This window comes from Ambystoma mexicanum, chromosome 10 (genome assembly GCF_040938575.1).
Source record: "Ambystoma mexicanum isolate Mex_15411 chromosome 10, UKY_AmexF1_1, whole genome shotgun sequence".
In the NCBI taxonomy this organism is placed as follows: domain Eukaryota; kingdom Metazoa; phylum Chordata; class Amphibia; order Caudata; family Ambystomatidae; genus Ambystoma; species Ambystoma mexicanum.
This window is the reverse complement of record NC_090932.1, coordinates 1,374,309,749-1,374,334,555: the sequence shown is the minus strand read 5'-3', so window position 1 is coordinate 1,374,334,555 and position 24,807 is coordinate 1,374,309,749. Positions and strand designations below refer to the sequence as shown.

The 24,807-nt window shown below is 46.9% G+C and overlaps 1 protein-coding gene across 2 annotated transcripts in view; it reads left to right on the top strand.

The window, feature by feature from the left end:
- Nucleotides 1-24,807, top strand: part of SGSM1 (small G protein signaling modulator 1) — a 1,887,833-nt gene that overhangs the window by 1,765,032 nt on the left and 97,994 nt on the right. The window lies entirely within an intron of this gene.

The following is a 24,807-nucleotide window of genomic DNA, read 5'->3' as shown; positions in this document are numbered from 1 at the left end:
ACACTATGATGTCCCCAAATATGTGATGTTTGGGTGAATTGGTTTTGTGTGCTTTCTTATTTTTTGGGTACATTTAAATTCTTGACATATTAGAAATACATCTTTCAAACTGCAAATTTTTATTGCAATAAATGCTGAAACAGACATAATGCATCCACTGTGTCCCCATACAACATGCTTCTGTTTAGAGGCAGGAGCACAATGAAAATATTGATTTCAAAGCCCCAGTGACTACAGCACACAGAGGCATGATTCTTTTGTCCGGCAGGGAGACAGCATGAGGGTGAGCAATGATAGTCTCACTGAGCAGGCTCAGCGCTAGGGAAGCAATGACCTCCTATCACAGATCTGCTCTGGAAGAATACTATTTGTAATCTTAACCCTTATTTCAAGTTGTGACATATAGTATCAAGGGGTCATCTGCCAGATTAAATGCACTGAGAGAACAAGGAAATGCCAACCAATTGTCATAAACTTCATAAATATATCTGTGATTTGAAAAGCTCTCATTTCGAGCCAAACCATATTTGCCTGGAGCATTCTTTTTGACTTTGACAGGGATGCCTTTCACTTACATGCATTCACAACTATTTCAGTTGACAGCTTCGCTTTTCAAACACAAGTGAATAATGCACAGAACTTTGTTAAACCATTTCAAATTGCATGACGGGGTTCAATCGTATTCACTGCAATTGATATGAGAGGGAGCTGACAGAGCCACAAAAGATGTGTGTGTTTTAAAATCGTTTTTTTCAGCAGAGATGGAGAAACTAGAGAAATGGTTCCTTTCTAACTTATATTGTTTCAAAATCATTTAGTCAAAGCAATTTTTTTTTTTTTTTTTTGTTTTATTGGTTAATCATAGGTAAACCTTTAACAAACGCCAAATAAGAGTCCGAGAAACAAGAGTCCAAAGTTCCTCAACTAAAGTATTATTTGAGTTCCAATCGGTTTAGTTATCCCTCCAATGGAAGCCTTCACCGCAACAGATACACCCAGTAGTCTTAGGGCTCCTGTCTCTCCTCCATTTCCGTTTCTTCCTGGTCCAGATTTAGGGATTCGACAAACTTTAGTGCGTCAATAGTTCGACCCACCTTTTCCGCTGTTAGAAGACGTTCCCAGTATTCTTCTTCTGTTTCCATCGTGATGTTGCTTATATAGTTGCCCAAAAACGCTAATCGCTTTGGTACCAGAACCGGGCATGTTAGCATCACGTGTCGCACTGATTCAAGTTGGTCCTTCATTTTGCAGAACCTGCAGAGCGCTGATGCTTTTTCAATGAGCCGTCTTCTCAGCTTAACCTCTCGGGAATGCCAAATATTTAATCTACATCGTAATAGCAGATCTCTATAATGTTTAGATGGAAATTTCTGAAGGTATGGTGGGAGAATATTTAATGCTTTACGTTCCCAGACGATGTTGTGAGCCCAGTTTCCTGCCAATTTAGTGACCTGGGTTTCCTCCCAGACTTTTTCCCGCAGGATTCTTTTGGCCTTGTCAGGATTACACTTCAGATTTTCCAGTGAGATACCTAGATGTTCCAAGGTATCCTCACATCTCTTCTTCCAGTCTTGAAAAATTATATCTTCATTGGGCAGACCAGGTCTTGCTAAAACATTAAATGGCTGCGCCGGTTTGTCCAAAATACACTTCCGAAATAATGAAAGAGATTTCCACACAGTGATTGAAACCATAGATTGAAGTCTAAGTTCCGATCTTATCAGAACTAAGGGCAGTGAATTCGGAAGATGTAAAATCCTTCGCCAGAAGTAGGCCTCGCACAGATTCCAGCTTTCCCATCTCAAAGACAAAAGTGCCTCTGCTCCATATGTTAATACAGCCACCACCTTTTGCTTATAAAATGTGATGATTGGCTGCAATGAAAATTTTCCATATCTGTAGTGCAGTAGGATTCCTTGATTAGTTAACGCTGCAAGTTTCTCTCGAATAAGGGTGTATTGTGCTTGTTCATTGGAATTTTTATTTATCCTAATACCCAGGTAGATGGAAGTATCCACTTCTTCGAGTTTCTCTTGATCCAGCATCCATATCTGTCGTTTCCCTGCAGGTTTTTTCCCACGACTCGATTTCATGCACAGTATCATTGATTTCTTTACATTGATTTGCATGTCGTTTTCTTTCAGGTATTTGTTGAAAGCTTCAATTCTACGTTGCAAACCAATAGGGGTCTGATCTGCAAATACTGCATCATCTGCGTATAACATCCACGCGACTTCCATACCGTTCACTTTTGGAGGGAACGCACGGATCCTTTCTTGGGATGTCTTCATATCTGCCATGTAGAGAACAAATAGAAAGGGAGCCAGAGCACATCCTTGTTTGATTCCCCGAGTGGTATAGATTTTTCTAGATAACCCTCCATTAGCAGTAATTTGGACCTGGATTGAGGTATTGGTATACAGCGCTTGGATTGCTGCCAACAGGGCGTTCGGGCATCCCCAGCTTCTCAGTTTCGACCAAAATCTGCCAAAATGAGCATAAGTAGCAACTGATGAATGCAGAACAGAAAGTGAGTAGATTCCACACAAAGCACGACCTTTGGTGAACACGAGGCATGTATTTTGAAAAGGCTTCCTTCTCACACATAGCACGGCTTTGTAAATTGTAAAAAAGACATGGGCCTCATCATAAGTTGGGTGGAGCGGTAGAAATGTGTCAGTAATGCTATTACTGCCACATTACCGCCCCCAACTATGAGTTTGGCGGAAAGCCGCTCAGCTTTACCGCCAGCTTTAAGCTGAAGGTAAATCTGGCGAGTTTCCTCCCATTTGCGGCGCTGTTACCACAGCGGAAATTGCGCTGCAGTGAATTTTGCCCTATATGCTAATTGACCCAATGGGAATGGGCACTTCCTGACCCCTCCCCCCGCAACTTGGGATCTGTCGCTTATTGCGCCAGACCGAGTTGTGGTAACGCTATTTGCGTTGGGCAGTATCCGGGCGCATTTGCAGCCGGGATACTGGCCAACTTCTGATGACGCCCAATGTTGAATTATTCTTACTTCAAAGAAGTTCATTCATCACGAATACTCAGAAATCTCCCACATTGAATATGACATCAAACAAAGAGCAAATGCTCACTAATGCACTGTCCGTTACAAGAAGCAGATGCTGATGGTTTGCAATTATAATAAGGGAACGTACATGCCCTAATCTGAATTTACTTATGTAAAACAAATGGTGGACTTCCATGTAAGTAAATTGGAAATAAAACTGAACAGATGTGAATGGTTAGTGAAATAAGCTGATGCAGCCAGAATTCTTGTTTCTATGAACTGAACACCCGTTCTGTTCTCTTTGTCATGGTCAGTTGCTAAAAGGCCAAAATGGGAAGCACTGGTCTTGCATCTTCTTGTTAAAGGAAAAACATGCATGGTTTTCTCTGAAGTATGCCATATAATATGTGCACAGCTGCAAGAATAACGTTGCCTTCATTTCAATTGAAACTAATTGATTGACACCCATCTGTTAGGATTAGATTGGCTAACAGGGAAACAAGCGTGGAACAAAATGGACTGCATGGGAGGTCCTAATCCTATATAAATGAGCTGTGCAAGGCATCAATTTTTGACTTCTCAGAAGAGGCTGGAGGTTTCATTACTCTAGATCCTGATACGCAGAACTTGAAGGTCAACAGTCATAAATATGTCAGTCATAATTTCGAAAAAATAATGTCGAATGACAAAAATGTTGAAAAAAGAATGTCGAAAAAAAAATGTCGAATTCCGTTTTTTTAATTATATATTTATTTTGGGGTCCGGGACTAAAAAAAAATTGGTAAAACAAAAAAAAAATTTTAAAAAGGGGGGTTGGGGAGGGGACCCCCCCATTTCGAAAAAAAAACATTGAAAAAAAAATTCGACATTTTTTTTTCTACATTTTTGTTTTCGAAATAATGACTTTCGACATTATTGTTTTCAAAATTATCACTATAAACCCTGATGCCACACGACTTGGTACGAAAGCAAACAGCACATATAATTGCTACTCTACAACTTAAGTTCTAGTCTATGGGCCTAAACATTGGCACTTTGGCAATTTTACCAAATTCTGAATTTTGATTCTTGCTTTGGAGGCAGGGCTAAATTACAGTGCTGAACTGCTTTGGAAACAAGAAGCAAAGTTTTCAGTTGCCTTCACACTAAGGACCTCATCATGAGTTGGACGGTAACCCGGCTCTAATCGTGCCGGGATACCGCCCCACGCATTTAACGTTACCGCAACTCGGTCTGGCGCAATTTGCACGGGATACCGAGTTGCGGGAGGGTAATTCCTCAGTCCCATTGGACCCAATGAGGTTGGCAGCGCTATTACCAGCGGCAGTAATAGCACTGAAAAAGGCAGAAAACTGGCGGAAACGGGCAGAAAATTGAGATTTTTAACTCCAGCAAAAACCTGGAGGTAAAACTCCAACTTTCCGCCCAACTCATGATTGGGCCAGCCCTTAAATGCGGCGGTAATAGCATTACCACCGCATTTAAGGGCTACCACCCAACTCCTGATGAGGTCCTAAGACTGCAAACTGCTGATGGGGCTGAAAACTCTCACTTGGTAATTGTTTCCAAATTCTGATTTGTGTGTTTGTTTCCATATTTGGGTGTTGAAATAGGCAATTTTTACACATTTTAGCAACCTATCTTTTTATTTTCCATGGTTACACCATTAAGAGACAACATGACGTATTTGTGTTTGGTTAGCCTACCGGTTTTCCCTGTCTGAGTTTAGAATGGTATGCGTTTCTGCACAGAATCCAAAGACAGCCTGTACTGCCCTTCATGCTTCCTTGGCCAAGATAAGTGGATCCATCAAAGCACAGAGAAAGGGCAGGAGGAATCCTTGCAGGGGGATTTAAAATGCTTTATTTTTTAAACATCTTTTTGTTCAGTTTTACAAAGCAAAACGAAACAAAACAGGTAAAGGGAGCAATCATAAGCAAGCATCTGTTAACCATTTCACACGCTCCCGCCAATGATGTTTACATTAGAATGCATTCATGGAACTTCCCGTATGAATCCCAACAAACCCCCTCCATAACCGCATGAAACACCCCCATCTCCCTCTCCCTAAAGCTGTTTGAGTGTGCTCCGAAATATCGAAGCCTTGGTGGGTTGTGGCTCATTGGAAGTGGTGTCCTACTGGCTGCTTGTTGCATGCCTTGACAGCGGGTGTGGTGTTTCCCCTATTAATGACCTTGTGCCCCATGCCTGCCCCTTGTGTACTATATATATATGGGTCAATTCTTTCCCAGAATTTGATCGCCCTAGTCGGGTTAAATGTGGATTGCCTCGAAAATGCCACACTTTCCATCAGGCATGTTTTCGAGAGGAGTGTGGCCCGTTCCTTAGCAGAGGGAGGGGCTTTGGCCTTCCAGTGGATGACCAAGAGTTTCTTTGCCATGAACAGGATCAGGCTAATAGGTTTGCGGGTTAGTGTGTCTACGTGCCATTCATCGGAGTCAGCCCCAAGGAGCATAACTTCTGGTGTGAAGGAGACGTCCGCCCCCCTCATTTATTTATTTATTTTATTTATTCATATTTGTTGAGCGCACAACAGCCCGTGGGCATCGTGGCGCTTGTTACATTGGTGTTTTACAGATTAGTTACATACAAAGATGCATACAACGGACGAATGACATTATAGAGGTTATACAGGGGCATAACTGCCTATACTTCCTATAGACATATAGGCATAGGGTAGTATGTGTGAGAAGGAGAGTTAGTTGAAGAGAGCCGTTTTGAGGTTTTTGCGAAAGGCATGGTGAGATGTTTCGGCTCTGAGGGCTGTAGGGAGTGCGTTCCAGAGTTTGTGGGCGAGGTAGGGAAATCCAATACCTCCAGCCTTGGCCCTGTTGGTGCGCGGTACAGTGAGTTGGTGAGAGTAGTGTAGTCTAGTAGGCCTGGCGGATTGAGCTATGGTCAGTATGTCTGACAAGTATGTGGTGCTGAATGGCTGATGCATTTGTGTGTGGTAGTGAGGATTTTGAATGTGATGCAGTCTTTGACTGGGAGCCAGTGAGCATCCTTTCTTGCTTGTGAGATGTGGTCTCTTTTAGGTATACTGAGAGCAGCTCTGAGTGCATTGTTTTGGGTGGTTTGGAGTCTTGCTATGTTTTTTTTTGGAGGTGCCGGCTAGGAGAGCATTGCAGTAATCCACCTTGGCTCCTATGGTGGCTCTAGCAATGGAGAGGCAGTTTTTCATTGTCAGGAATGGTTTTATCGCATTGATCAGCTTTGTGCTCAGGGCGGAAGCTGAGGCAATAGCGCTGACTTGTTTATCCATGGATAGCGTAGCATCAATGTGTACACCAAGTGTTTTGACAGAGGTTAGTACAGGGAGGACACTATAGTCGATACGGAAGTTTAGGTATGATGAGTCGAGATTGGCTAATGTGGATTTCAGTCTTGTCCCCATTGAGGCATAGACCGTTCGTCACCATCCATGCTTGTATGGTGGAGTACATTTTCTGTAAGGTAGTGGTGTTTTGTATGGAGTTCCCAGTAAGGGGGAGGAGCACTTGGTTGTCATCAGCATAGTTTGTATATGTGATCCCAAGTGCGTCCAGTTTATCGAAGAGGGGCTTGGTAAAAAGATTATAGAGTGTGGGGGCTGTACATGATCCTTGGGGCACACCCCAGTGAATGACAGTGGGTTCTGCATTCGCTATATCTGAGAACACTTTCATAACCCTGCCTTCTAGGAATGATGTGACCCATGTCGCAGCATGCATGGATAAGTATGCAGCCTGTGTGAGGTGATTAGTGAGGTTGTTATGATCAACCAGGTCAAACGCTGCTGAAAGACTGTGACTTGTTTGTGTACTCCCCGCTAGAAGAAGGTGAGATATGGGCATAGCCACAGTATATGGCCCAGTGTGCCCAACACACCGCAGCCCCTCCAGCATTCCCTAGTGGGGGCGATCCCCATCTTGTGAAGTTTTACAGGGATGCAGGATAGCCGTTGCAAGATTTTGTATTGAATTTCTCTGTTTTTGAGATTCACTGAGGTTATAGGTATAGCTGTGTAGAATTCTAGGATATTTGATATGCCTATTTGAGTCCCTCGGTCTTCTGACCATGCCATTGCCAGTGTCAGGTTCCTGCCTTGGTTGCTGGGAATCGCCATCTGATAAAAGGTGCGTAGGTGCTGGAAGCACTCTAGGTGTTGTTTCATCTCCTTCTCACATGGGGCCAGGAGTCTGGAAGTCCCGTGTCGTGTGGGTGTGTATCGTGGCTTGGATTGATTGATATGTTAGCCAGTTTCCGCGGTCAAGTCCTAGTTTCTTACATGCAGACTGAGGTTATATAAATTCCCCCTCCTCACAAATATCCAACAGCCTTATGTCTGCCCACTCTGCTTCTGTTTACAATGCACTTTTTGTGATATTCCGTAAGAGAGGATCTCCCTTATGCTCGACCATAACGGCGCACACTGGGTGGGTGTTCCCTATGTAGACCTTAGTTTATGCCATTGAATGATCATGGGGCCGATAATCGGATGTTTTTTAATTTTTGCCAGGAGTCTGTTTGTGGGTACGGTTATGATTTCTATGGGATTAAGTGGTTTCATTAGGGCAACTTCCATTGCCCTGCAGCTTGAGTCGTCGGTTGCGTCCAGCCACCGCTTCGACCAACCTATCTGCGCCGCTTGGTAATAGGCTCTCAGCGAGCCTGCCGTTTGGCTTGGCCACCTGCAGTATTGGGAGGTGGATTCTCACCTTCTTCCCCTTCCATATGAATTTAGCAACTGCTTTGTATAGGTCCTTCAGTGAATCGGGTGGCGGATTGACTGTGATCATCATGGTTTATAGTGTCTTTTTTTCGAAGGCCATATTTTCGAAATGCCATTTTCTCAACGCAATTTTGCCGGATTCTTTTTTTTTAATGTTTTTTTTTTATTTATTTTTTAAATGGGGGGGTTCCCCACCCAACCCCCTGGTTTTTTTTATTGATACTTTTTTTTTTTAGTAACCAAACAAAAAGAAAACATAAAATAAAAAAATAAGCATTCGAAACAAAAACAATTCGGCATTTTGTTTTCGAAAAAAAATGGCATTTCAAAAATATGTTTTCGAAATATTGACTAGATACCGATCATCATAGGGACATAGATTAGTATAGGGAAAGAATTCATTTTTAGTGCGTTTATCCTCCCTGTCAGGGAGAGGGCCAGAGCGTCCCATCTACGTAAGTCCTGGCATATGTTTTTAACAGTCTGTGGATAGTTCAGATCCTGGAGGTTGTCTAGTGAGGCGCTTACCTTAATGCCTAAATACTTAATATGCTGTGTTTGGAGCGCGAATGGGTGCAACCCCGGGGGTCCCACGGGATGTCTTGTCGCAATGGCATGACCTCGGATTTGCTACAGTTAATCAGGTAGCCTTCCATTGGGCCTATCTCTAACATTATCGCTCAGATATGTGGGAGGGCGGTGTGTGCCCTGCTTATATAGAGCAGCATGTCATCTGCATAGAGGGACATGCAGTGCTCCTCCCAGTCTTGCAGTATGCCCGCCCAGCCGTCGTGTACTCTGAGCCTTATCGCTATAGGCTCTATGGAGAGGGCGTATTAGAGGGGTGATAACGGGCACCCTTGACACGTGCCTGATCGAAGTTCAACTGCAGGAGATGTCATACCGTTTGTAACCACTGAGGCAGTGGGGGCAGTGTGTAATAGTTTGATCAGCTGGACTAAGTGGGAGGGAAGCCGTACCGGGGTAAGACCCTGAATATGAATTCCCACTGCACCTTGTTGAAAACCTTTTCTGTGTCTACTGTCAGTATTGTATCTTCTGGAAGTCTTTTTCCCGTCAATCGGATGTAGTAGTCGTCTGACATTATCGCTAGAATGTTAATTGCGGATAAACCCTGTTTGGTCCTTGTGTATAATATGTGGGAGGCTGTTTTCAATGTGCCTAGCCAGGCATTTTGCCAGTATCTTGGCATTGGATTTTGCAGCGAGATAGGCCTATAGGAGCCACAGAGTTCGGGGTCCCGCCCGCCCTTTGAAATACGGTTATGTTTGCTGCGAGCATTGATTGTGGGAGCCGGCCCTGTGTTATGTTGTGTTATGTTAATGGGTTTTCTAGTATGAACGTTCGTGCATGGGCATCTTGGCGCTGAGAGAGAGACAACTCCATGAAGAAGAACATAGAGAAAAAGAAAAGGGGAGCCCTTTTCAGAAAAGGTAGGTTTTCATTGCTTTCCTGAAAGCAAGATGATTGGATATTTTTTTTATGGAAGATGGTACAATAAGAAGATCTGCAGTGGCAGAGCGCAGCTGGCGAGTAGGAACGTAGCACGCAAATTTAGCTTGCAAAAACTCTGCTCCCAAATCCCAAATTATGCACAGCCCGGTGAACAATACACATGGTTTAAACCTGATACGTTGAATCACAGGCAGCCAGTGAAGGGAGAGATATGGGCTCCATAAGGGGAGTCTGTAACCATCCTCGCAGCCAGGTTTTGTAAACGCTTCAGTCTCTGAATAAGCCCCTTCCGTTGAGCCAAATATAGAGAATTAAAATAATCCAAACGTGATAGTGTAAGGGCTGCTACCACCGGTGGACGAAGAGGCTCAGGAATCAAAGGGAGTACTTTCTTCAAGACTCTGAGCTGGAAGTGGCCAGCTTGACAAACGGCCGTGATCTGACTCTCCATGGAAAGGGAAGCCGATAGTTACACCTAGATTTTTCACCTTTCCAGTAGGAATGGGGAGGTTACCAAGAGAGGTAGGCCAAAAGGAAGACACCCAAAGTGAGGGATCAGGGGGACACCCCACCACCAAGACCTGCGTCTTGTCTCCATTCAGTTTGAGCTGTGTGACTGCTTCATTAAGCCGCCATCTAGTCTAGACACCATCTCATCTCCCATGTTTTTATAGAGGTCGATGGGGATCCCGTCGGGGCATGATGCCTTACCGGCCGCGAGTGCCGCTATGGCACCTGATATTTCAGCGCTGGTAATACGGGCTTCCAGCCCTTCTACGTGGTCTGGTGGGATCGTTGGAATTGTTATGGAGTTTAGAAAGGTCTCTATGTCCGAGGACGTGCATGCGTCCAATGCGTGTATAGGTTTTGATAGAAATCAGCTAATTGAACATTAATTTAGTCATCTCTGACCATTAAGTTGCCTGCCCTATCCGTGATCGAGGGGCTGGTTTGCGCAGCCTTTCTCTGCTTAAGGGCCAAAGCCATCAGCCGGATTGGTTTGTCGCTCTCTGCATAATATGCTTGCAATGCAACCAGCTGGTATATGATTTTTTAGCCCTTTCCGCAGTGCCCTGCCTGATCTTAGCCCTTAATTTGGTCAGTTACGGCTTTAGCTGTTTGTCCCGTGTTTCTTTGTGGTGCCTTTCTACCTTATTGAGTTCCGCTGTTAGTTGGGTTTCGATTTCCCCCCATTGTCCCCTTAAGTATGCTTTGAAGGCATCCAAGCATTCGTATGTTGTGTAGTTCTGTACTAAGTTGAGTTCCCAGAACCCTTCATCGTCGTCTGCGAGTTGTTCATGAGCTCTGGGTATTGGAGCATGTGCATATTTAATCGCCAGGCGGGGGGGCTATGTATCGTGTCTAGGAGAGTTAAACGTAATAGGACCAGGGCGTGATCAGAGAGGGTGGATGGAAGGATTGTGCATTCTGTGACTAGGTGGAACATGTTAGCAGGGTTCAACCGATAGTCTAGCCATGAGTAGCTGTCGTGCGGGTGCGAGTAGAACGTGAAGTCTTGGTTTTGCCCATGTGTGCTTCGCCAGATATCATTTATGTGGAGATCTGCCATTAAAGTTAGGAGGGCTGTCTGTTTCTTTAGAGTGGCAGGAGTTCCCGTATTTATGCCTTGCCGATCGAGGGAGGGGTCGAGGGCAACATTAAGGTCGCCACCAATCAGTGTAATGTTACTCATGTATGGGGCACAAGCTGCGAAGGTGTGGGTGAAGAATGTTGTGGTGTCTGTGGTGGGGCGTATATATTGAGCAGAGTGATGGGGTGTTGGTGGAGCAGGCCTTGGACCAGTACGTACCTGCTCTTCTTGTCTGTACAGACATGTCAGATCTGGAATCGGAACTGCTTGTGTATGAGGATGGATACGCCCCGTTTCCCATGGTGCGATGAGTGTATTGCGGTTCCCACCCACCCCCTCTGCAGTTTGCGAGATTCTTTTCCCTCCAGATGGGTTTCCTGGAGAAAAATGATGTCCCCTTGTAGGTCGCGCATCTTATTGAGCGTTCTCCTCCATTTGATTGGGTGTCCCAACCCCAGTATGTTAAGGGTCATGAGTGTAATATGGGCCATTGTGGAATTTTTGTGTTGGTCTGACGCTTAAGCCCACTGATGCGTTCCTAAGTGGGGGTTAGTAGTAGAGGAACACTGACATTGACTGCCTCTAGGAGCACACTCCCCATGTAGGCTCAAACGTGAGCCCCATATAAACTCTAAAACATAACCATAACCATAACTGAAACGTTGGGTTGGTCTATTTGACCATCTTTCCCCAACACAGAGTAGCTGTGTCCTTGCAGGGGGGCAGAAGGGGCTCATGTGTGTCATGCCCCCCCCCCACTGTCGCACCCCAGTCATATGCTCCCTTCGAGGAGCCAGGCTTCCTCGGTTGGATAGGAGCTGTCATCCAGGGTCCGGTCATTATTGATCGTTGGTCGAATGGAGGTGGGATCATTGCGGCAGATGCAGGGATCCAGGGTGTCCAGTTTCTGTGTTTGATCACACGAGGGGTGCCTGTTATCGGGTATGGCTGTGCAGTTTGGTGTTATTGGTGCACTCTTATCTGTTATCTGCGGGTTGGCCCCCAGCCTTTGGGCCTTCTGCCACTTTTATTCCACTTTCCGCTCGCTTGCTGTCTCTCTGGACTGGTCGTGGGGTGGTATTCCGATTGGTGGGCCTCTGAGGGTGGCTTCTCAAAGTCAGATGCGACTAGATCGTGTTGCTGGAGGGGCGCGCCATGCCTGTTTCTCGGCTCTTCATATGCGTGCCATTGCTTGTTCAGCTGGATGCACCATGTTGCTGGGAATTTTAGGTAGTGCCGGCAGTCCGAGTCCTTTAGTGCTTCGAAAATCAGGTTGAAGTTTTTGTGCTGTCTGGAGACTTCCATAGAGTAGCCCTTATAGATAATTATGTCTGCCTCTGCTTAGAGCCCATCTTGCTTGGGAATCCATGGAGTGGGCTGAAATGTTCAATAGGGCACCAAATCGGGTTCTCTGGGAAGCTGGTTTTCCGCATTCCATGAAGAGATGATAGAGGGTTTCTGGTGTTGTGTGCTCTTTGCAGAAGTGGCAAAATTGTTCTGTGGGAGGGATCAGTCTCAGGTTGGCTAGGTAGGAGCATGTAAGTATTGTATTCATTAGAATTTTCATATAGGTTCCTCTGATCTTGTTGTCTGGAAAGAGTGTCAGATAGTTGGGTAGCTCGTTAATCCCTCGTATATCTGTGTAGCAACTTAGGTTCATCCGGTATTTTTCTTTTTGGTTGATGGTTCTTATCCAATCGTTTCTCATCAGATTTTGTTTTGCATGTTGTGGGCGCAAAGTTAATAGTTCGAGTGAGATGTCTTCGTTCTCGAGTTGTTGGATTCATTTTTCTTTCCATGCTTTCAGGACAGAGTTATTCATGGTGTTCGGGTGATGCCTCAGGATTTGGATGGCAGGTGTTTTCTCATCCGATATTAGTTTGCGGAGAATGTCAAATTGTTTCCAGAGTACAATTGAGTCGATTGACAGAGCCGCTATTTCATACGTTATTCTGGGCATGGGATGTATTGGTGGGAGCTGTAGGATCTTTCTCCAGAAGATTGCTTCGAGTTTCGTCCAGTTGTATGATCGTGCGTTCAGCATGGCTTCGGTACCGTAGGTGATAGACAGAATTACTTTTTGCCTGTAGTAGTTGATTATGGGTTTAAAAGAGAATTTTCAGTACGTGTGGTGAAGGACGCAACCTTGCCTTGCTAATGATTGTGTCTTTTCTTCAAGGTTCGTTGTCCATTGTTTTTCTAACTTAGATTGATTGATGTGGATTCCCAGGTATTTTAATTGGTTGACTTTGTCAAGCTGATTTCCATTCAGGGTTAAATTCAGTCATATGCGCCTTTTGAAATGCTGTTTCGCTAGAGGCCTAACTTTTGTTTTTTGTACGTTGATAGAAAGTTCATTCAGTTCCATGTATTCACCAAGTTGAAATAGGCTATTTTGTAATCCAGAGGTTGTTTTATCAAGTAAGATGATGTCATCTGCATGCAGCATAATTTTCACCGGTACTGAATTTATCTTCGGTGGGTTCAATGCATCAGTTTGAAAGTGATTCTCGATGTCTGCGGTGGAGCAAGATTTAATAGGCTCTGTTATTGACTTTACAGCTGCATTGTACTAGGGGTAGTTTAGATCTAAGCCTGTGTGAGAGCTGCATATTTAAGCATTTAAAATATTGAACCCAAATATAACTTCCAGGCAAAACGCGGCAGACTAGACTACTCTCCTTGGTCCAACTCAATACTAGGGGTATGGTTGGTAATTGGCTTTCCCATTGTACGGTAGTGATCGCAGAGGATTTGGACTCCAACTAGCTCAATGAGAGGCATCCCAGCTGGTGTTCTCAGACACATTTGATCAGATTCTATAAAAAAAAAGTGGGCAAATCTGAGATGCACTGCAAATGCACCAGAAATGTTACAGTTTATTACCAGAAGTGTGCTTGTTAGACATACGCCACTCTAGAAAAGCAGCACAAAAGGTGCGCAAACTAGTTAGAAAGCATGGAAATACAGCAAATTAATCATGTAAAGGGGGAGTGATTACAAAAAGTGAACAAAGATGGACCAACGTTCTTATTCACAAAACCTGACCACTGGATTTCCTCCATAAAGTACACTTCAACATTTTCTCCTTTCTCAATGTGGAGAAAGTGTCCCAGAAAAGAGTGCAACCGATTTTTCCAACTAAAGACGCACACAGTTCACCCCAATCACAACGGAAAGCACAATGTAAAAGCCCAGCACAGAGGGACAAGTGCACATTCCCAAAAGAATTGGCAATCCAATAGACATCTTGCTGCTGCACCGACTGATGATGAGGGAAGTGATACATAGGAGGAGCATCACCGTATTTCTAACGTATAAATAATGCAAAGGGTGCTTGTCTGTCATAAAAATCAAAAATAGTCTTCAGTTTAACCTAATTACTATCTGGCCCTACCATTGTGGAAAAAACAGCTCACAAATATAAGCCAAAGCAATAGCCTCTCAGTTTAGGTTATCTCTGGCCCATTGTCCTTTGGCTCTCTCTCTGAAGATGGTTTTCAGTTCATACAGAAAAAGTTTAGAATAGTTTTGAAAAGTATCAGCTCTCCTCTTAGCCTCTTCAGAAAGACTTGTAAGTCTCTATATAAAACACATTTCTCACGTGTTCATGTTCGTTACGTGGAGGAATGTTTCCCTTGTTCCTTTTCCACCGCCTTGACCACTTTCTCTCTATTGGTTCTTTATCCTGAACAGGTAGATTGAACCACCCAGGTTCCCTTTTCATTGTGATTGTTTTAGTGTCCCTCATTTCTGGAGGACTCACCAGGCCTCGCTGGCTTTCAAGTTTTCTTAACCTCTCTGGGTGTATGTGCTTCTTGCCAATATTCAGTACTCTAGTTTCTAGGGCTCCTGTAACCCTCCTTGTCAGTTTCTTTCTCTTTATTGGTTTCCGCTCACCTCCCTCCACCCTGGGCAACCCATGTACCTTCTATTCCTTTGGGTATGCTCCACCAGGATGGTTACTTAGCAGGGATGTTGCCGTTCGCCCTTCTCCACTGCCTCATCAACACGTATGCTTTAGATTCTCTTCTTCTGCCCGATTTGGCAGTTTCCGCGGTCCTCGTGTTCCAAGTGGAGGATTTGTCCCTTCGACCTGTCCTGGCCTCAGGCATAGTTTCCCGGGTCCTAGACCCACCACGACTGCAGCTTGTTTACGCCGCCAGGTAGGATGGTCCTTTTATCCCCATCTCTTGCTTCTCTGCTTCTGCCCGATTCAGCCGTTTCTGTGGCCCTCCCGTTGCAATGGGAGTCATTCTTCATGCTGTCGTGGCTTTGGCATATTTTCCCGGGTCCCAAACCCACCACAGCTGCAGAGTGGCCATGCCGCCAGGTAAGACAGTCCTTCCATTTCCTGTCTCTTACTTGGCTGTATCGCCTTTCTTTGTGCCGCCTTCCGGCATCTCTGCCTTCTCTTCATGATCGTCTGTGCTACCGCTAGCTCTGTAAGGTAGCTCGGCTCTGCCCCTCCAGGATGTCTGTACAGCAGAGGCTCGTCTCTGCATAGGATTCTTCCTCCTTCATTCAAGGTTCCTCGTCCCTTTATACTCGCTGCCGTACTTCAAAGGGGCGTGTTGCTTTTCGTCAGTTGCTGAGGTCAAGGAAATGCCAGTTTTACCTTGAGCTAATATTGTAAAAAGCAATGTCAGTATTTGTTGGATGCAAAACAGAAGTAACATCAGCCTCTTCTATACCCATATATGCAGGCAGGGTATTATTCATTGGGATTTCCTTGTAGGAATGGGAGTCTTTGTTCCGTAGAGGGGAGTCATAGCCAGTGAGGTCACGCTTTCCCTGAATCCTAGAGGGGTCTTACCTAGCAGACTAACCTCCCTAGCCTCAAAGGGAAGAAGGGATGGATCGTCCAGATTCGTCACATACCCCTCCCATTAAGCCAGAGGCTTCCCCATGGGCGGGAAGAGGGAAGTGCGATGATCATTCAGATAGCGTCACTGTTCACCAGGGGGAATTCCATTCCCACAAGGCTAGGGAGGTGAGGTTGCTAACCAATAGTGCCACTAGAGGAGGTAACATGCAGGAGTATCTGATGGGGAGGGACTCCTCTCCTAGGGATAAGGACGCAATTGAGAGACATAACCCCTGTGAAATCCCACCACGTAGGCTGACAATAATGCCCAAATCTCATCAACATAAGATCACCTCCAAATCTATGTGCTATTTTGAAATAACAAACCCATCTGATGACAAAAGTACTGAGATTAAGAAGCGCTCAAAAATGGTACATTTGAGCAGGACAAAGGGTAGAGCACCTGATGTCAATTGGAAGGACATTACCTTGGTCCATCCACCCAATTTAAACTGAATAGCAAAGATGGACTTGATTCTTCGTCATCCACTGACCGGTCCAGCAACGGCCTGTGTGGTTCTGGGAGCTGAGATACGACCAGAGGGAGAACCGGGCGTGCCACCTTGAATGTTCTGGCACAGCATAGCAACTCGGTTCTTCTTGGAACTCGTATGGTGGTTTTCTTCTGAAGCCTCTTAGGCTGACCTAAACATGTCCTTCCCTCTTCACTAAAGGGAGTAGAAGCACCACAGTTGCTTTTCGCAACTAGCATGCTCTTGGCTCTGAGCAAGACAGTCGGGTCCATTTCTCCAGCAATAAGGTAGTAATCACGATGGGCCTCTGACTGTTCAGGGACTAGATTTAGCAAGTGTGGTAGCTACTTCATAGTACTCGTCAAAGACATCTCTATGGGTGGGTAAAACAAACAAACTCCCGGGTTGTAGCTGCTATTTTTAAAAAGCGTACCTTTGTTAGAACATAATAAGGGCTTTAAGTGGGCCATTGCTAGCTTGGGCCAACAACCCAAGAATCTCCGGAAAGTGCTTTTCGAGTCCTACCACGCTGCCTCCTAAGACAGCCTGTGTAACTGAAGCGCTGCATGGTTACACGGGCTGCCTGCACGTGTCAGAGCTTTGGATAAGAAAAAAAGAAAAAGGCATTGCTTTTTGTTTTTTTCTAACCTGAAGTGCTGACACCTCCAGACAGCCTGTATAACCGTGGCTTCGGCTACACAGGCTGCTTGATGACTCTTTACTCAGAATCAGGAGAGGGGCTGGAGGGCCCAGTTCTCCTATGTTTCTGAGTAAAGAGTCATCACGAATCATGAAAGCCCATTAACTGCATGGGATGTTTTTGAGGCCAGCATACAACAAAGCTTGTTTGCTCAAGTTTTTGGCCACCAGGATTTGAACCTACTAACCCAGAAAAGCACAAGAAAGTGTCTTTAAAGCATACGTCTTGTATGGGTATTTTGCTTTCCATAGACTATTTCAATATAGATTTTTGGGTTAAAAGGGTGCACAACCTTTATACTTGGTAGCACTATTCTAGGAAAATCTCCTCTAGCTGTTTTTTTATTGATGATTCAGTTTGTGAAAGACAATGTTCATTTCTATTATGAATGTTCTTCTACTAGGAAAGGCCGGCTGAATTAAATGTGCATATTTCACTTTAGTATACGTTCAGTCCCTGTGCGTATGTTAATGATCCCCCACACTTTTTTTCTGGACTTGAGCCCTGTTGATGACATTTGAAGACCTGCAGAATTGCCTACTCTAACTGCCTCAGTACATTTCCGGTAAATAGCAGCAAAAGCACTTTGCCCTGCCTGGCCCAAGACCACTCCCTGCCCTTACATCCTTGGAGCGTTCAGTCACATTGGGTATGTTTGGTTTACTTACTAGTGATCTTCATTACTCATTACTTGTTGTCCTGCTCTTCCTTGTCACAGTACTTTCTTTTGTGTACTGCAAATGATTCAGCTCACTCGGTCGGCTACTCCAAAATAAGCTGCACTCCTGATATTGCTACAACCCTAATATTAATAGTTAAAATTCAGATACTAAACGTCAGTTTATTTCCGAGGGCCGGCCCTGATTGTGGATACTGGATTAATTACTTTGGTTGAGTGTAGGGGGCAAAATGTGCCCAAAATCCCTTAAGAGGCCACCGATTGGAGTGCATGTACAGGTGTTGAACTTGAAGAGTGTTGTTTTGGGATACTTTAAATTGGAGGGACTGGAGGCATCATTGTAGCACTGCAGGTCTGCAAACTCAGTGCACCCCCATGCCATCTGTGAAGAAGAAGAGAAATCACATGTTCGCAAACATGGAGATGCAATGGGCATAGCTGGAGCAGGCTGGGAGCAGCCAATACGGGTAGCAACACTGCATCTATGTGGCCATAAACAGACTGCACTGAGAATAGTCTCCACTGAACAAAGAAGGGACAAACGCTCTAATCAGCAGAGCATGCAGGGAGGCTTTTCCAGGCAGTTAGGGGCTGCATTCCAAGCTTCGAGATTGACAGAGGAGCTGCCAGCATGCTGAAATATATTTATTCGTAGAGCAACAGCCAGTCCAGGAAATTGTCATTTTTGTACGGCGGGATCCCACCAGCGGCGGAGGAGAGGGGATCAGGAGTGGTGGTGGGGCAGTCATCAGTGGGGAAGTATTCTCTGCCCTACAACATCAACATTTGCCTCTCAGAAGGTTAATTAGGAACTCCTAGAAAAATAACCCAAGGGAACATTACCTTAAAAATTGCAAGCAATGTATAAAAGGTGCAAACCTTTAAAACTAAAAGGTGGGCAGCGCTGTTGCGCATCAGATGGATGGAGACTTGAGTTTCCGCTGCTGAGCCAGGGCCACCTACATCCTATTTTTTATAGCCTGTTTCCCGGGACAATTAAACAATTCCCTTAGTGGAGCAAAGTCACTGAATACTATGGCTTCATAACTTTGCAACCATCGGCGAAATCGTGGCCGCGGGGACCATATACCGTCGCCCATGAGTGGCGGACCAGGTTTGGTGCCATTTCAGAGCAGGGAGCCATTGGAAAGTGTCAGCAGGCGCTGCACATCCCTCGGATCGGACCAGAGTGACCAGGCAGCCAGATCGGAGAGAATCATAGGAGCACCTGGAAGCTAAAGGACACCTGGTGGCTGCGGAGGCCACGGCTTGATACCCTTGCCGGCCCCCCGGGTAAGACCGGGGCTGCCCAGGGGCTCTGCTGAGCACCTCCGGTGGCAGTGGGAGGACCCGGGCAGACCCTGATGAAGGACTGTGTCGGGGAGGGCCGGTCCCCCCAGCCATAATACACAGAGCCGCATCCTCTGGGCTGACGGGCAGAGGCACTCGCCGGCTACCGGAACAAGAGCAGCCAGTATGTCCCTGGGCCGATGGCGGTGAAAAAGCAATGGCAGGAGCTGCGACCTGGTAACAGCTGGGAAAGAACTGTGCAGGCCAGTGCAGAAACACAGTGAGGATGGAAGCAAGGCATAATAGCAGCACCAGACATCCGCCGCTTCCCACCCTCACTGGAACCCTATAAATCACTGCGGATATCGAGCAAAAAGTGGAGGAGGGGATGGAAGGCACACATAAAGGGGCACTCTGCGGTGGCTCGGTGCTGGGGCAGGTCGCAGTCACCCTGGAGTATTGGTGAAGGTCTGAGACAGGAATAGTTCCGGGCATCCGACACAGCATATCGGCCTGAGGCAGGAGGCTACCACAACAAAACAACCACCAAAACGACGGCCACAAATTGGGGCCATTACCCATGCACAAGGGGGTGTGGTACTGCAAACCTGCCTTAAGTAAGAAGCAGACAAACAGACAAACATAGGAACCCCCCGGGGAGGACAGACACAGAACTGGGCCCTGGCTGAAGATAAGGCTGCGATCACAGAGGGGGACTGCCTGTAGAAAAATAGCATAGACCCACCAAGGCTGTAGAGGGACGGGTACCTGCAGGGCAGGTGATAGCTGCTTAGGCTGCCACACTAAAAGACAAATGCCAAAAATCAGGGCTACAAAGCAGGATGGACCAATTTACTGTTGGGGCGGCCCATCTGCCCATGGTCTCAACACAAGAGGCCAGGGAGATGGAAGAGTAAACCGGCGACCTCCAGATCTCGCTCCGGGATGTAATGAAGGCCGTAAGGGACTCAGGGGCAACCATAGAAAGTAAAGTGGACGGCCTTGCAGCGGAAGTGTCCTTCCTGCGTCAGGACCTACGGAACCTGGCAATAAGGGTAGGGTAGGCTGAACAATGCGTCTCGGATGCTGAAGATGCTAGCAAGAGTCTGGAGAAGCAGCTCACAATGGTCACCCAGAAGCTCACGCATTTGGAAAACAGGGTGGAAGACAGTGAAGGCAGGGCCCGCCGTAACAACCTCTGCATCCTAGGAGTGCTCGAGAAGGAGGAAGGCCCTAGCATGGAGCTCTTCTTGGAAGACTGGTTGGCGGACCTGTTAGCTCCTACAAAAATGTTCGAAATTCTTCTCCGTGGAAAGAGCGCATAGGATCCCATCGTGCCGGCCCACCCCTGGGGCATCCCCCAGACAATTATAGCGAGTCTATTGAACTACTGAGTCAGAGATGCCTTACTACAAATGGCGCGGACAAAGGGTCCCATCACATACAATGGCCATTGGGTGGGCTTTTTTCGAGACTACACCAGAGACGTACAGAAGGCATGTCAATCATATGATTCACTCAAGAGAAAGCTGCATTAGATGGGCTTCAAATATGCCCTCTTTTTTCCAGCTCAAGGTCCAGTGTGGAGGGTCCATCCATCTCTTCCACACCCCTAAGGAGGCATGGGCCTAGCTAGAGACCCAGGCCTTATCAGGACCAGAAACTCAACCAACAAACAAGAAGCAGCAACGTGAATCACTGCAAGACTGCCCGCTACGCACCAATGACATTCAAACCCCAGAACAATTGGCGCCAAGTCTGAGACGGGGGTGATTTAAGATTCAGCTGAATGAGGAGTGACGGAGCGCTGAAGGACAATATTATGAGGTAGCGGGCATAGGTGGCCACAGAACCGGAGTGTGCGTTGTGGTGGCTGGTCCAGTGGAACCCCCGTATATGTTTTGTGTTGGACTCGGCACCCGTTGCTGCAATTTTGGGTGACAGGTGCTTCAAGTTGGGGGGAAGTACGGGGTGGGGGATAGGAGGATTCTCAGGGTGAGTTTGATAGGTTATCACTACGTTGGAGGGGATGGGGGACGTTATATAAGGTTTGGCTGGATGACGGTGAAATGCAGGGAAGTTCGGAAACGCAGGAACGCAATGCAGCAGAGGGGGCTGGTAGGGAACAAGGTAGGGGTGGGCCCTCTGTTCAGGTACATCCCAAAAGGTTCTTGGCGGGATAATGGTTGAAGGGAAAATCTCCATGTTGACATGGAATGTCAACGGGCTGGGCTCCAGCATCAAGCGCCGCCTGGTACTCCAGTTTTTGAACAGATATTCCCCGGACATAGTGACCGAAACACACCTTGTGAGGGGTGTGGGGGATGTAAACTGTTTATAAGGATGAACTACAATAAGGCATACCATGCTTGCTTCTCAAGTGGAGCGAGAGGGGCGATGATTCTGATCCACAAGAGAATCCACTTTCATCTCATAGACTCCAGGAGTAGATATGCATTAATCAAAGGGGAGCTGTGGGGAGCTGTGGGGAGCGATATGGGGGATGGTGGCCGTTTACGCCCTGCCCCCACTCACGTTACAACTGCTGAATGACCTGCAGGACCTACTACTCCTGGATTCGGCAGACACTTTGGTGATCGGGGGGGGGGGTACTTCAATGAGGTCATGGACCTGAGGGAAGAAGGGAAGATCGTACACATCTGGGAAATAGGAACCCTCACCACAAAGTTACAATCCTTCACTTCAGCTCTAGGCCTGGTAGATGCCTGGCAGCTGCTACATGTATCGGAGGCTGGATACTCCTTTTTCACGAACGCACATGGCTCAATGTCACGCATTGACTACTTCTTTCTCACCCACAGGACTTCACATAGGCTTGTCTCCGTCAGATACTTGGCTAGGGGGATCTCGGACCACTCTCCCCTCCTCATAGAACTTAAAAATGGCCGAACCAAACCAGAGGCAATGTGGAGGTTGAACATGTACGACTTAGGGAACCCAGAAGTAATGGATGGGCTGGCTCGGAAGACCTCGGAGTACTTAACTGAGAATGAGAGATCCGTGGACAGCCCAGTCATGCTCTGGGAGGGTTTCAAGGCAGTGTTACGGGTGGAGGCAATATCACTGACAGCAGCCGCCCAATAGAAACATACCCGGGAAGTAGAGGAGGCAGAAAGATGAGCACTGCAACTGAAGGAAAGTTGCTCGGGAGGCCCTGGTCATGGAGGATGAGGCTCTAAGGAATGTAGCCCTCGATAATGCAAAGCAGGCACACTGGGCAATGCAGAGCCAAGTCCACGAGTCTGGGGATAAAGCAGGGAAAACACCGGCATGGCTGGTGAGGCGAGAAGGGTCAAAAGGACAGGTACGGGAGATACAGGCCGAACCAAACCAGAGGCAAAGTGGAGGTTGAACATGTACCACTTAGGGAACCCAGAAGTAATGGATGGGCTGGCTCGGAAGACCTTGGAGTACTTTACTGAGAATGAGAGATCCGTGGACAGCCCAGTCATGCTCTGGGAGGATTTCAAGGCAGTGTTACGGGCGGAGGCAATAACATGAGGCTCCAAGGAATGTAGCCCTGGATAATGCAAAGCAGGCACACTGGGCAATGCAGAACCAAGTCCACGAGTCTGGGGATAAAGCAGGGAAAACACTGACATGGCTGGTGAGGCGAGAAGGGTCAAAAGGACAGGTACGGGAGATACAGGACCCAAATGGTATGACATTGACGGAAGATGGGGAGATTGCAGAGGCATTTGCATCCTTTTACAGGAAGCTATATAGCATCCCGAGGGATCAGACTGGGCCAACGTCCCGAGAGTTAATTGGTTCCACAAAAGTCCCTTGTCTAACGGCGCACCAGAAATTTGGGTTAGAAGCAGACATAACGAACCGGAGGTGGCGGCTGCGCTCCTACAGCTACAGTCAGGCAAAATGCCGGGACCTAACGGCTTCCCTGCTGATATCTGGAAGCGGCTTAGAGACAAATTCACAGGACCCATGTCTTTTCAGGCAGTATAAAGTTGACGGAATCCTCCCCCAGATCTGAGGAAGGCATGCATAGTGGCCCCGAGCGGTGCGCCTCATATCAGCCAATTTCGCGGATTAATGGCAAGGCCAAAGTGCTCGCACAGGTTTTGGCCAACCGCCTGTTAGGCATCATGGATTCTTTAGTAAACCCGGACCAGTGTGGGTTCATGCCCACCAAAATCACGTGAATGAACATTCGTAGAACGCAAATGGTGATAGATCAGAGAGCACAGCTACAAACACCGGCAGCACTCCTCGCCATCGATTTCGAAAAAGCTTTCGATTCAGTAAGATGGGAGGTGTTTTGGGAAAATCATGGGACACATGGGGTTCAGGGAGGGCTTCCTTTGATGTGTTCACCTGTTGTATGCATCCCCTGAGGCTTCGGTCAAGGTTAATGGGGTACTATCGTAGGGGTTCACCCTTGAATGTGGCACAAGGTATGGATGCCCCCTATACCCACTGCTGCTCATCTTGGCCATGGAGCCATTGGCGACCAAACTCCGAATTGACACGGGCTGGGTATGCCTCCGCTGGCCCTGGGAGGTGGGGGGGGGTGGGTCTCTTTATATGCGGACCACCTCTTGGTTTATATGGGTGAACCAGCGATATCCTGTCAAGCAGTAATTAATACATTGGAGGAATATCAGGCCTATAGTGGGCTCAGAGTGAATTAGAAGAAATCGGTACTCATCCCGCTAGTTGGGGGAGCAGGGGCTATCCCCCCACACTGCCCCTTCCCAGTCTCGGTCTCAGGGTTTAAATACTTGGGCATACGTCTGAGTCCCTCCCCGGAGGATTATATTCGACTCAATCTCACCCCGCTAATAGACCGATTCTCATCCGATGTGGCCCACTGGCATACGCTCCCGCTGTCACTGATGGGCAAGGCAGCGCTCTTCAAGATACTGGCTCTCCTTAGATTTTTGTATGAACTGCAAAACGCCCCTGTGGTAATTCCCAGTACTACCTTTGACACGATTGATAACTCCCTGACAGGGCTACTGTGGGGAGGGAAGCAACCACTTATTACGCTTAAGACACTCCAGCACTCGGTGTGGGAGTGTGGTCTGGGGATCCCCTGCCCCTGGCAGTATTACTGGGCAGCGCAAATGGGCATGGTTTACAACTGGTTACATGGGCACCCGAGACTCCAGCCTGTGGTGATTGAAAGGGGATGGATGGGGAGAAGCCACCCAAACAGATACTATACAGGGATGGGACTGCAGATGCGGCCCTCCCCCGGATGATCAAACATACCAGACAGGCATGGAAGGAAGCACACCAAGACATGGGGTGGAGGAAGAGGCGTACCCTAGACCAGCCTCTGTGGAACAACAGACTTCTCTCAGAACCGAAGAAAATGTGGGTTTTCAAACAATGGGAAGACCTGAGTGTAAGGAACCTCGCTGACGTGGTACAGGAAGGGGCCCTCCTCCCTTTCTGCAAATTGCAGGACTCATTTGTGATTTAGGGGAGGGACTATTATAAATACATACAGCTATCCCATGCGATAAGATCCCAATTTCCTGCCCTAGATGAGATACCCACATGCTCGCCATTAGAAGCAAATGTCTTTCTGGAGCGCATAAACAGGAAGGTCACTTCAACACTATGTTAGGCACTGATGGCCTTTGGTTCGCCCAAACTGTCCCGACTCAGGGACAAATGGGAGAATGATGTGGGGAAGATGGACCCAGAGGAGTGGGTCGAATCACTCATGTTTCCGAGATAAATTGGCATGGTGGCTAGGCTGCGCCTGATTCAGTACAAAATATTCCACAGGGTGTATTACTCACAAAGGTCACTGGTGCGATGGGGGGCAGCAGACCGAGACAACTGTTTGTGATGCAGCAGAAAAGGGGGTACCTTCTTCCACACTTTATGGGAATGTGCACAGGTACAAGGGTTTTGGGAGAAGTGCATACTGAAATTGTCGGCAACAATTGGGAAGGTGGTCCTCAGTGAGCCTAAAACGGCTATACTGGGA